The sequence below is a fragment of the Phyllostomus hastatus genome, unplaced genomic scaffold (assembly GCF_019186645.2).
Source record: "Phyllostomus hastatus isolate PE091 unplaced genomic scaffold, TTU_PhHast_1.1 phas_contig_402, whole genome shotgun sequence".
NCBI lineage: Eukaryota > Metazoa > Chordata > Mammalia > Chiroptera > Phyllostomidae > Phyllostomus > Phyllostomus hastatus.
In genome coordinates, this window is record NW_025333873.1 from 2,110,811 (window position 1) to 2,123,671 (window position 12,861).

The window sequence follows — 12,861 nt, forward strand, 5'->3', positions numbered from 1 at the left end:
AGTCAGAATTTAGAAGCAGATATTTACATGGTAGAAACTCCACTTTAATTAGCAAATTACAAATAACTGTTAATGTTGAAATTTTACTTCCCATTTTGCTGTTGTTCTTCTCTCTTTCTCTCTCTTTCAGCTACCCCCCCATCCCCCATGTGTATTGCCAGCACAAATCTAAACTGGTCTAGAATCTATTAGTCGATTTATATTCTGAATTTAGTGTCCAAATTCTTTCTTTTTTCTTTGGGTTAACAGTCTTATCAGGATATAATTTACATACTGTACACTTTACTCATTTTAAGTGTACATATCAATTTTTTGTAGATTCTCAGAGTTTTGTTACCATCACCACAATCAACTTTAAGAACATTTTCATAGCTCCAAAAGGAAACTACATAGCCATTAGTAGACACTCCTTATTTCCCCTCAAACTTCTTTCCCCTCCTTCTCCCTCCCCTTCCTGGCCCCAGACAACCACTAATCTACTTTCTGTCTTTATAGATTTGCCTATTATGGGCCTTTCATATAACTGGCATTGCACAATATGCGGCTTCTTTCACTCACAACGTGTTCAGGGCTCACCCATGTTGCAGCAAGGGTCAGGACTTATTTCTTTTTGTTGCAGAGTGATATCCCATTGTAGGGACATACACATTTTACCTACTCATCAGTTGATGGACATTTGAATTGTTTCCATTTCTTGGCTGTTAAGGATAATGATGCTATGAACATTCATGTACAAGTGTTGGTGTGGACTTACGCTTTCATTGCTCCTGGGCATATGGCTAGGGTTGAAATTGCTGTGTCATATGTTACAGTATTTCTATGTTTAACTTTTAAGAAGCTGTCAGGCTGTTTTCCAAAGAAGCTGCACCATTTACATTCCCATCAGCAATGTATGACGCTTCCAATTTCTCCATAGCCTTGTCACATTTGTTATTGTCTGTCCTTTTCATTACAGCTACCCTAGCAGGTGAGAAGTGGTATATTGTTGTGATTTGCTTTATATTTCTCTAATGATAATGGTGTCAATAGTTCTTTTTAACTGGCTATGTCTGATGGGAGAGAGAACCAACATCTTTGTGGACTGCCCTCACTCAGTGCCGAGCTCATGGTGTTTAGATATGAGCCAAGTCACACAACAGAAGCGATGGAAGAGACCCCAGACCCAGGGCAGGCTTGAGACTTACACCGAAGCTCACCTGCAGGGCTGGGTGTTTACTGCTTCTGCTGTCAGAAAGTTCTGATCCTTAGAGAGATTTTTTTTAATGTGAAAATTTTTTTAAATTACAAGAGTCTAGAAATTTTATCCTGATTTCACAGCAATTTAAAAATATATACACATTTTATTTATATTAACACATGCTGTTAGTTTAATAAAGGCTCTTTTATAGATTGTCTTAAAATCTTTATACAGTATACCTCTTACTGAATTGCAAGAGATGAATTTCCATTTAACTATACATATAAAAATCTTTGGAAACAACAAAATAATTAGGAAATTATCATTCCAATTTCCTGCGCTCTGGGGTTAAGCTAACGTTTTTTCTATGCCCAGGTTCCCCTAAATCACTGGGTCTAGCTTGGTTCTCGGAGGCCAGACAAGTTGTCTCTTCCCCCAGCAGCCTCCGCCTTCACTTGATAAATCCATCTACAGTGCCTCTACATATTTTTAAAGACAAACTCTGGCAGACCTAGTTGTCGCCTTTTCCCTTTCCCTTCTGAGTTAGGGAACAGCAGCCTGAGGCTGGTATGCAGGTCTGGTCACATTTCCGGGCAGCAGACAGCTCAGCAGGGACTCGTGTGGGAATTCCAGTAGGTCCGACAGACCAAAGGGGACAGGCCAAAACCTGGGCAGAGGGGACATCAGCGATGGAAACATACAGTAACATACAGAAAACATAAAATAATTTAAAAAAATATTCTGAGATCACCTGGCTTTGTTTTTAGTTACTAGAATTATTTTAACATGTCAAATGACTTTAAAAAAGGGCATGTGAATTTTGTGTTCACTGAAAGGGAACGAAGGTTAAAACGGTGTTGAAAATGCAGTCTGTGAAAACAGAGGCTTGGCCACCCTGCTTCCTGTATAAATATAAAAAGGATACATTCAGCTCCTTTCACTCGACCTGGCACATTTTTGAAAAGGCACCTGGCATCGCTGCGTGCGTGTATGGCTGCGTGAGAACACGTGCCCGTCTGGGTCCATCCGCCTTCCCCACCCCCTTCGCAAACCGGATCCTCCTCTGACTCACCTGTCTCCAGTTCTCAGACTTCTAAAGAGGACTCTCTCTGGCTTCTACTCAAACTCTGGCCCTCTGTGGGAAAAATGCCCTAAACTAACTTCTCTTATTTCTTATTTTCAGGTCCCCGTTCTTCCTCGCCCAAACTGATGATTTTCTCCTAAAAGCAGCATGCTCTGTTCCCCCTTTCTCTCTAAAGAGACCTCATCTCTCTCTTGCTTTCTGTCACCACCTTCGGAGTGTCCCCTCTGTGGTTCTCAGGCTCCAGTCTCTTTCCATTCAGGGCCATTGCCACAGGCTGCCATATTGATTTTCTGAAACCACAGCCGCCCCAGCACCCCTAGCTCGGAATGGAATTAGAGGGCCCTTGTTATCTGAATCTCTTACCTTTGGCAGAGGACATTTCTTTCTTTCTTGGCATGGCTCCTGCCCAGTGACCTAGCAGCTACAAGTGGCCTTCATGTGTGGGTGACTTGGAACCCAGGAATGACTCACCACATTCCTTCCTTTTCCTGGAATGCATGGGACTGATGCTCTTCTCAAAGCCTCTGCACTGGGCTGTTCCCCCTCCTTGGAACACTCTTCCAGGTGTTCTCCCCTGGGCGCACTCCTTTTCATAGTGAGAGCTCAGCTCAGAGAGCACTGCCTCTGAGATGCCTTGGCTGCCAACCCTGAAGTGGAGCTCAGTGACAGGCGGGACCTCTGTCTGCTTTGTTCACGCAGTGTTCTCAGCACCTAGAACAGTGCTGGCACGTGGCACCCACTTGATAGATACTTACAGAGTTATTAGACTAAAGCAGCTTCTACAAAAAGTACTGGGTTGCATGCCTTCTTCTATTCTCTATCGGGCAGGAAAAGAACTGAGGGATGAACAAAAAAGGAGGGGCAAACAAGAGAGGAGGGGCAGAGAGCCCCTTTCTGGGCAGAGGTAAACACGGATCCCTGGAGAGAAAACGGGGCACAGGGTTCCAAGCCTCTGCTCCACGTCCTCTCATGTGGAAAATGCTCTCTGCAGTGATTAAAGCAAAAACCATGCTTAACTCTCAGAAAAAGACATTTTTGTAGAAACCATAAAAGGAGACAACCCCCCGTCCCTCCAGCCTCTTTTCTCAGTTTCCAGTTTTCACCACCAACATAAAATGTGGGTGGATAGATGCCAATTCCCATTGCATATTAGAGAATTCCTTAGTTAAACATATCAGCAAAAATGAGTCCGATTCAAGGAGCACAGATTGCCTGAAATTATAAAAAATAGTTCATTATGTCTAAAGTGCACATTATTTCCTCAGGGGTTTTGGCTACTGTCTAAGGTGTTTTGTTCACGACTGAGCGAATTACCTGTCATGGTAGAAACTGACAATATATAAAAGACGTTCCCAACTCAGAAGCCTGTTGTGCAACTACTCTTGATCTTTTTCGTCAAACCGGATCTTCTGCTTCCTTTGCCAACTGAAATCAAATGAATGCGTTAGGTCACGGCATGAACACGAAATAGCTTCCACACTTGTTTTTCTGTCTCCTTTGTTACCCTCTGTCTATTACACGTAAAGAATCAGACTGTAATTATGAAAGTGAGCAACTAAAGCAGTTCGCTAGCACTCTGGGGCTGAGTAATGCTGCTGGTCTTGTTTGGACCTCTCGGTGACAGCCAGAGGGTGTTAGTCGCATGATTACTCAGGACATGCAATCACCCAAGGCAGGAATGACATCACCGGAGTGAATTATTCTGGGACTTTGAAATCTGCAGTGAAGGATTTGCCAAGAAAAATGAAAGCATTAGCTCTTTGTGTTCCTCCCATCCCCTGTGCAAGCAAGTAGTATTCTTTTTCTAGGGACTTTGGTTTTATGCTGAAGAGGAACTTGGTCCAGTTCTTTTTTCTGGTACAGAAAACTGTCATAGAAACTAAGCCTCCATGAATGTGAACTCACTACCACTTACCGTGTTTTAATTTCTCCTGCTTGGTGTTATTACCCAGTGCCTTAGAGCTCTGTACGAGCCAGGTTTCCTCACCTGTCTGGTGTTCGGCATGTGGGGTTTCCGCAGTCTGGCACGCCCTTCTCCCTGACCCCCTCCTCTTTTCTATCTGGTGAACTATTCATTGTGTAAGACCCTTTCAAGCGACTCCTCCCTCCTGTGTGAGTTTTAAGGACAGGTACATTTAAAGTTGTTATATCTCCCAGAGGAAAACTTTTATCAAAATGCAGTGACTTGCTTTATCCCAAGCTCACTTGTCTGATATTAATAATAGCCACATTAGCTTTCTCTTGGTTAGTACTTGTCATTTCTATATTTTTTCATACTTTTCTGTCTTTCTGCAATCTTACAGTTGAGCAAGTCTCTTATAAAAAGTATATCTGGATTTCTATTTTTTCAATCTAATATTTTCTGTATTATTTAGCAGGCCAGTTTAATCCATTTACATTTATTGTGATTACTGATATTTGGGTTTCTTTCTATAATCTCATCATGCTTCCTATGTGTGCTGCTTTTCTCTGCTTCCTCCTCTCCCACTTTTTCTAATGTTGCAACAAACTGAAACTTTGTGATTCTTCCTTTTTCATAAACAAGTTTGATGTGCTTATTCATACAGGAGGATTGAACTAGTAAGTTTCTTTCTTCCTGTTTCTTAGAGTTTCTTTTTTTAACTAAGCAAATGAGAAGTTTCTAGAGAATATGTATAACTACTCATTGCATCACTGAGAAAGAAGGATAGTTAAGAGGAGACTTAGAGAAAAACTTTATCTCTCAACAACTCTCGTAGGGACTAAGCCGCTTAACAGCCAGGTAATGATGAGTCCACGTGTGTGCGATGCTGGGCATAGAGAGACGGAGTCTTTGTAATGTGTCTACTTCCAATGCGAGGTTGGTACCGAAGGGGCAAACCCTTGTGAACTTGGCATGCCCGTCCCACTGTGTGCTGTGTGACCGCATGAACAAGCAATTCTCCTGTGATTTGTCTCTGCTCAGTCTACTGCAAAACCCTCATTTATTTAATGTGCCGTGATGGTATTTGGCCTCCTCTTGGCTGGAAATCAGTCATAAGAAAACAGAAAAAGGAGCCGTTAAACCACTCCACAGGGCTCCGTTATGTTTGGACTGCCCCGTGACCCAGGTTACGCTTACATCAGTTTTAAGATGATCATTTAAATAAAAACAGATATTTTAAACATACTACGGCAAGCTTTGCTTTGTGATAGATTTTTTAAAAATTTCTTTTCTGTAAAAACAAGTACAGCACAGCAGTTAACAGCCTGGGATCTGAGGTTTGAGACAGACCGAGGTTTGAATGCTGATTCTTCCATGCACTAGCCATGTGGTCTAAGGCGAGTTACATAATCATCCCAAACCTCAGTTTTCTCGGTCTGCGCAAGGCTAACGATAAATATACCCTAGGGTTATGGTGAGAATATAATAAATAAAAACATAATAAATTAAAAGGTCCTTGGCATACAGTTAGTACTAAATAAAAGTAGTAGCTATTATAATGATTTAAAAATAAATAAATAAGGAGCTTCCTGGAGGCACTTGTTCAACCCCCTGTCCCTCAGCATAGATGAGTAGGTGCAGGATAAGGTCTTGGGATGGAGCTGGAATGAGGTGAGTATTGGTCTCTTGGCTTCAGGGAGTTAGCAGGCTGAGGATGGTGGAAACACTTTTCTGTTTGAAGGTGGAGGTGAGGAGTGTGACGTCTATGCTCACGTGTGCCGTTCACCCTCACGTGGGCCGTCCTGAGCCAGCAGACAGCAGCAGTGTTCGTACACTCTGTTTCAGCAGATGTGGCCTCCTTGAAAACCTGGTATGAGCTTTTCCCTCGCATCTGATCTCCTCTTCCAACCCAGCTGGAAAGCCAACAGGTACCACAGAGCTGCCAGCCCTCTCATTCTCAGGAATCCTTACTTCAAGGTCCAGGGGGAATCGTGCCCTGGCACGCTGAGTTAGAGCTGGGAATGCATTTCCCTCTACAAACACGTGATTATTTGTAGGTGATATGTACCCCTGGACTCAAAGCTATTAACAATGGATAAAATAAGGCCTTTAGGGCCTACCTGAGATCATAACCTCTTAAAAGAGCATGTTTCCTTTTGGGAAATGTATTCTCTGTTCCAAATAACTGATTTAAAAGTTAAATATTGAAACATAAGCCATTAGGAGAACGGGGCTGCAACCTCTCACGCCTTTAGTGCAGGAAAAAAAAGGGAGATTCCACAGATTGCCCAAAGCACAGGAACAGTTGAGTGCTGTGGCTTTTTCTAAACTGGAAGTCAGCCAGGGCAACGGATGAGCAGTTTTTTGCAAGGGGCAACACTGGCTCCTTAGTGATCATCAAAGATGGGGACATTGAATTAAGCTCGGCCCCAGAGCCGTCCCTGCGCCCTTGCAGTATCTGGATGCCTCATTATTGCTTGAAGAGTCTTCCTTAGAGGAGAAAAGCCCTCCTACCTTCTCAGAGCTCTCTGGAAGTTCCTGAGTATTGCCTAGTGGGGGTCTCTGTGCCTACACCTCACCCCCACCCCCTAAATCAGCCTGGCTTTCAGCAGCTCTCCCAACTCTTCGCGGTGTCCCCCTCTGTCCTTGTGTCACTCTTGTCTCTGGCATCTCACTGCCCTGGGCGGGGACCTCCCATCCATCAGGCAGCAGCAGGCAGGTGCCTAGAGCCTACTGTCACTGGGGGTCCTTCCAGGCTCTGCAGGAATATAGGGGGGGAAAAAAGACAGGATCTCTGTTCACAAGCTAGTCCAGGAAGCAGTATATCTTAGATCAGCGATTTTCAACCTTTTTCATCTCATAGCACACACAAACTAATTACTGAAGTTCTGCAGCACACCAGAACATATATTATATATTTTTTGCTGATCTGACAAAAAGCAGGTATGATTTTGATTCATTCACACTGGATGGCTATTGTTGGGATGGCTGCTGTCATTTTTTTTATTTGACAATCTAAGGGAAAAGAGGTCAGTGCCCCTGACTGAACAGTGAGGTATTGCAGGTTTTAAACATTCTCGCAGTGTACCGGTTGAAAGTCACTGGCTTAGATGTTAAACCACTGGAGTCAAGCCAGCCAGTCCTGCTCTGAGTCCCAGTCTACCATTTTTTAGCTATGTACCCAAGTCTCAGTTTTTTCACCTGCAGGATGGGTGGTATGAAGGTTGTGTTGCAAGATAAAGCACTTAGCAATGCCTGAACATAGTAAATGCTCAATAAATATTAGCTATTATTATTATTATTATCATCACTATTCAGAAAGTACAAGATGGGGTATATACTAGGATGGCTATGGAGAAGCACCTGATAACACTTTTCTCAATGTTCTCCTCGCTTTCCTCAGACATGGGGAGGAACCTGTGCCGTGTGAGTCATGGAAGTGGGTGGGAACGGACTGGTGGGAGAGGGGCCTTGGGCGCATTGAGGAGCTGCTGTTGACTGACTTCCTGGCGAAAGCAGCCTGCCTGTCTTGGCTCACGTCTGCACTCGGCACCTTGTTGGGCTTGGAAACCAAACAGCTGGCACTTCCTCTGCCTTTGGAGAGCTTGCTAGCTAGGTGGGGCTTCAGAACATACACACAAGATGCAGCTGTAACACACCGAAGCGGCCTCTTAATTAACAAGAACAAAATGGCATACTAAACACTCAATATACTTATGATAAATATTCAGAGCAAGAAATGCTTATTGGTAAGTCTAAATTCTGGACTCTGGGCAAAATGTTCTGAATGTGTTATTTCCTTCTGTAGCTCTGTGGCAGCCACAGCAAGGGGCCCTTTTCTTACTCCCACCCCAGGACCCTGCCTCTCTGACCCTTCTGTGGATGTTTCTCTCCCCAGACAAACTGGGGTCTGCACCAGCCAGCGAAACAAAATTCCGAATCGTGCCCACAGGCTGCGGGGATTTTGGAAGAAGGGCCAGGGATTTCCTAGGGGAGCCCCATGTTTGTCTCAGGTCCTAAAGCAGGGACTGGTGCAGGATGAATGCTGAAAGAGCTCCCTTGAAAAGAGCGAGCTTTGCTCTAGGTGACTGCAAACTTGGGCTCTTGCCGAGCACCGTGTTTACACTGCAGGCTTAATGACAGGGCTGGTTTTCTGGGAATGCTGCAGTGAAAGGGGTTCAGACAGAGGCCTCCACAGACCTCCTCCCCGGCCAGGCTGCCCCAGCCCCGCACAGCACAGCACGGCGCACAGCACGGCACGGCGAGGGCCGTTCTATTGAGCTTGGGATTTGGGTGTGAGGCACGCTCTTGTCCGACTTTTCACCAAATGTCCGTGTGGTTTTGCCCTCTGGGTAAATGTGTGTGGAGCAGCGATCCTATCTCCTTGCCTCATTCTCTTTGAAGAAGAAAAGCAAAAATAAAACAAAACAAAACGGTTGTGATTCTGTGTTGGTTAAAAACATCCAGCAGAGTCTGAAGGCACCATCGCCATCGTCTGCAGATGGGAAACGCCGCAGCGCGGAGAAGGGAAATGCCTCGTCCGGGGTCACGCAGCAAACGGGCTGGAGGGCCGAGACTGAGTCTCAGCTACGCAGCTTCTGGTCCTGGTCTCTGGTCACTGTGCTACCTCTGCTGACAACCACGGGGAGTGCTTTCTCTCTCTCGTTGGACTCGTCTTCCTTTCCCCACTCCCCAGGGAGCCAGGCAGATCCAGGAAATCATTGTTTACTTCCAAAGGCAGTTCGCTGTCTGTTGGCCACGCTGCACGCTGTGCTATTTCAGTGAAGTGTTCCGACACTTCATACGAAAGCATCCTAATTACCACTGATTCTCGATACATCCATTTAGGTATTTGGAGTTTATAAATGTACACAATTTTCCTTTCCCTTTTCGTTTTTCTCTCTCTTTCCTGGCATTCTTTCCTCTACTCACTTTTGTTAAGGTACTTTTTTTTCCGAAAGATTTACTTGGGATACATAGTTTGGAGAATTTGTCAACATTTTTTTTCTCTCCCAGTTTTTATATTATCATTGTAATAACCAATGTTATAATAATTTGGATTGTGCAGATTTTTAAAATGTACCAATTTTGCAGTGTAAATCTCTCAAGCTTTCTTGTGAGGAAGAGGGGAGGAGGAGGGTGTGGATAGGACTAGGCAGGGAGACTCTGGAAAATGTGGGCAGGGCGTTTGTCAGTGTCTGGGCAGCGCAGTATTTTTACAGCACTGGTGGGTGTTTTGAACTCTCTGGAAACGAACAAGCAAGCCTCACACATGCACTTGATGGAAGCCCCCCAGGCTCTGGACAACACAGAAGCCTTTCAGAAACCTGAACTACATCCAAGGCAAATTATAGCCCAGCGTGCTGGTGCAAGTGGGTGGGGGTGGGGGGGTGGGTAGAGAGGATCAGAGGCAATGACATGGGTCTGGGACCCAAGAATCCCCAAGGTCCGAGGCTGTTTCTACCACTGGCGGCAGCTTCCTTGTCTGTAAAAATGGACATAATAGCTCCTACCTCATGGAGTTGTTTTGATGATAAGCAGTTATTTGTATGAGATGCCAACAGGCTTCTGGAGAACTGATGGTCAACAAGAGAGGGCACCCACTCAAACAGTGAAACACTAAGGCCAGGGCCACAGGCTTTGAAGTTAGCCTCAGCTGGGTTTAGCTCCCAGTTCTATTGTGGTCTAGCTGTGTGAGCCTGAGCCAGCCGCTCCACTTCTTCCAGCCTTAACGCCCATCCCACAGGGTTATTGCACAGATTAGTGATGTAGCCCATGTGCAGGCCTTGGCTCCGTGCCTCCCATGAGGTAGATACTCAATAGATGGTGGCTATTGTGCCAGGTTCTCAGAGAAAGGGGCTGGAGTGAGGAGCAAGGCAGATAAGACAATTGTTAAACTACAGGGGTTGGGAAAGAGCTAGGAAAGCAAGGCCAATCCCTTTGGCACCCTTTTTAGTTTCCTGCAGCTGCCGTAACAAATTCACACAAACTTAACGTTAACCTGCCTCCACCCAGATGCTGGTGCCAAGCCACACTCTGCCCTATGGCCTCACCGATGTCGCCCTGCCTATCACCACGTGGCCCCCACCAGTCGCCCCCGCACCCCTGCTTTGCCTTGCCTCTGCCCTGGTGACAGCTTTCCTCCCCTCCTCATTGCACACCTGCCCCTGCCACGCCACTCCAGGGAAAAGCCAGCTGGACTCCTCTCCCAGCCGCTGCTGCTCTAGGCCCCGTGGGGTGCAGGGTGGTCCCTACCTCCCAGGAGATGCAAGGTCCTAACCCCTCCAACCTGCAAATGCTACCATCTGAGAAAAAAGGGCAGATGTGATTAAATTAAGGATCTTGAGATACAGATATTATCCTGGGTTACTCAGGTAGGTCCTAAATGCTACTTCAAGGGAGAAGTAGAAGATTACACACACACACACTCGAGCGCACACTCAAGCACACACAGGAGAAGTTCCTGTAAAGCTGCAGAGAAAGATTGGAGAGACACAATCACGAACCAGGGAATGCCAGCGGCCACCAGAAGCTAGAAGGGGCAAGGATTCACTCCTAGAGCCTCTGGAGGGAGCATGGTCCTGCTGACACCTTGATGTCAACCCCGAGATATCGACTTTCAACTTCTTGCCTCTAGAACTGCGATAGAACACATTTCTGTTGTTTCGAATCATCAGGTTTGTCATGATCTGTCACGATAGCCACAGGTAAGTAAGCCAGGATGCGGAAAGGAGGGCGGGGTGGGGGTCATTCACTGAAGGCACTTTGAGGCAGGTGGAGCACTCACCGGCAAGGCCACGTTCAGGTGTGGTGGTGCCGTGCAGTCTCTTCCCTGGCTCCTCTCGCCTCATCCCTGCACGGACTTCTGTCAGTTTTTACAATGCCCAGGAAAGTGAGTATTTATTTAGTTCCAATAACTGGCCTGCCACACCCGGCTCTAGGGTGACACCCCTGCCCTCACAGAGTCCCCATCCGGTGGAGCAGCACCAGCCCTCAGCTGGCATCTTGAACTCTGTTCTTGCTGTCTCTCACACACAGATTTGACAGGCTGGTGGCAGACATTGAGTTGTGACCTTAAGCTATTTTCGTCCTACTTGTTTGCAGCTCCGGCTATTTCCTGGTCCCTGCTCATCTTCCCTCCGCCCGTTCCCTCTCCAGGCTTGGCACCTGGCACCTGCTCCACGCCCGGCCACGCCCCGCACTTCTGGACCGGCCGGCGCTGACTGCTCTGTCCAGCCAGCACCCCAGCGTGGAGCCGTCCACAACTGGGGATCCTCTTTTCTGGCCTGGTCTCTTCACACCCTGCTTCACCTCCCAGTGTAGCTTCACATTCCTGTTGTGGATGAAAACGCGGTTCTACAATAAACCTGACAAGGCCAGTGACGGAAAGTAACCTCCCAGGTCATCTGATCATAAATGCCACCCTGGGCAGGTCATAGAGGGTAGTAGCCACACCCCAGGCATATAACTTATTTAGAAAAGGTTTATCTTTGCCATAAGCAAGCCCTCTCCATCGAAGTTAACACACCCTTGAAGTGCCGGGGTAATTCTCCTTTTAGGCATCTGAAGCATAACTACCCTCAGACGCCCACATAGTCTTAACTACCCTGTAATCCGATCCCCACCTTGCTGTCTCCCATCTCCCTTGTAACCTTCCTCACGTTCCCTCCTTCATTCTGGATTCATAAAAGAAACTGCAAACTGTTACCCTCTGAAGCATTTTTCTTAGTCTTTTGAGATCTCGCTTCCAGGTGTATCCGGTGCTTGGCTGAAATAAAACCTTGTAAAAATTCTTTACGGGTTTGGGTGTTCTTAGCACGACAGATCTCTGTACTTAGCCACTCCTCTTGCTCTCCTGGTTCTGATCCTGAATCCAAAAGATGGTTAGTCATGTATTAGTAATTATGGACCTTCCCCGCCGCCCTGGGCCTAGGACAGTGGGGACACCCAGAGCAGGTGTGAGAAGGTCATAACAACCTGGACAAGATACCTGTGCTCCCGAGATCTTGAAATGAACGCCCGCTGCACCAACTGACGATTAAATTATCACGGCGCTTGCAAAGGAAGGGATACTTGGCCGGTTTCTTTTGTATGCGCTGCAGCTTAGGCGAGGTTAATAATTCCACACTGTAGACTTTAGATAATCTCCTAGTTCAAAGCAATCTGTCTGTTCTGGTGTGTCACACGCAATGACCAGCATGCGCAACACCCCCTGCTCATCTTTTGCTTCTTTTCTTCTTTCCTAGCGAAGGGTAGGAAGGGGTGAAAGTGCACATTTGAAGTCATTAAACAAAAGGAATGTGTGTCTGAGGTTTTTAATAATTAAATGTATCTCCTTTTAGAACACAGGGTACTGGGGAGCTTTGAATCTATCCTTCTGTTTAGTTCTCTTCAGCACTGTGCAAAGGAGTGGGAATGTGGGTGGGGGTGGGAAGAGGGTGCAGGAAACTCACTTTCCTGGGGGCTAAGTACCAGGCATTGAGGTAGGTGCTTTGCAGATCTTATCTCATTTAAGGCTCGCCGATCATCCCAGAGTCCAGTACTATTATTTCCTTTTGTAGACGAGGAAATTGAGACCAAAGCCCCGAAGACTTGCCCAAATCCATGCGGTTGGGATGAGGAGTTTGAATTTGAATCCGTATGCTGATGTGGGTGCCTAATACACACGGAATGACAGTGACGAAATGCTTTTTAGAA

General features: G+C 46.2%; 1 long non-coding RNA gene across 1 annotated transcript; it reads right to left on the reverse strand.

Annotated features, from left to right (window-relative positions):
• Window positions 1-2,269: 2,269 nt before the first annotated feature.
• Window positions 2,270-11,032, reverse strand: LOC123822578. The gene is made up of 3 exons (XR_006786364.1): window positions 10,952-11,032; window positions 3,576-3,686; window positions 2,270-2,972 (listed from the first exon to the last, which is right to left on the reverse strand). It is a non-coding gene; the product is annotated as an uncharacterized LOC123822578 (long non-coding RNA).
• Window positions 11,033-12,861: the final 1,829 nt, after the last annotated feature.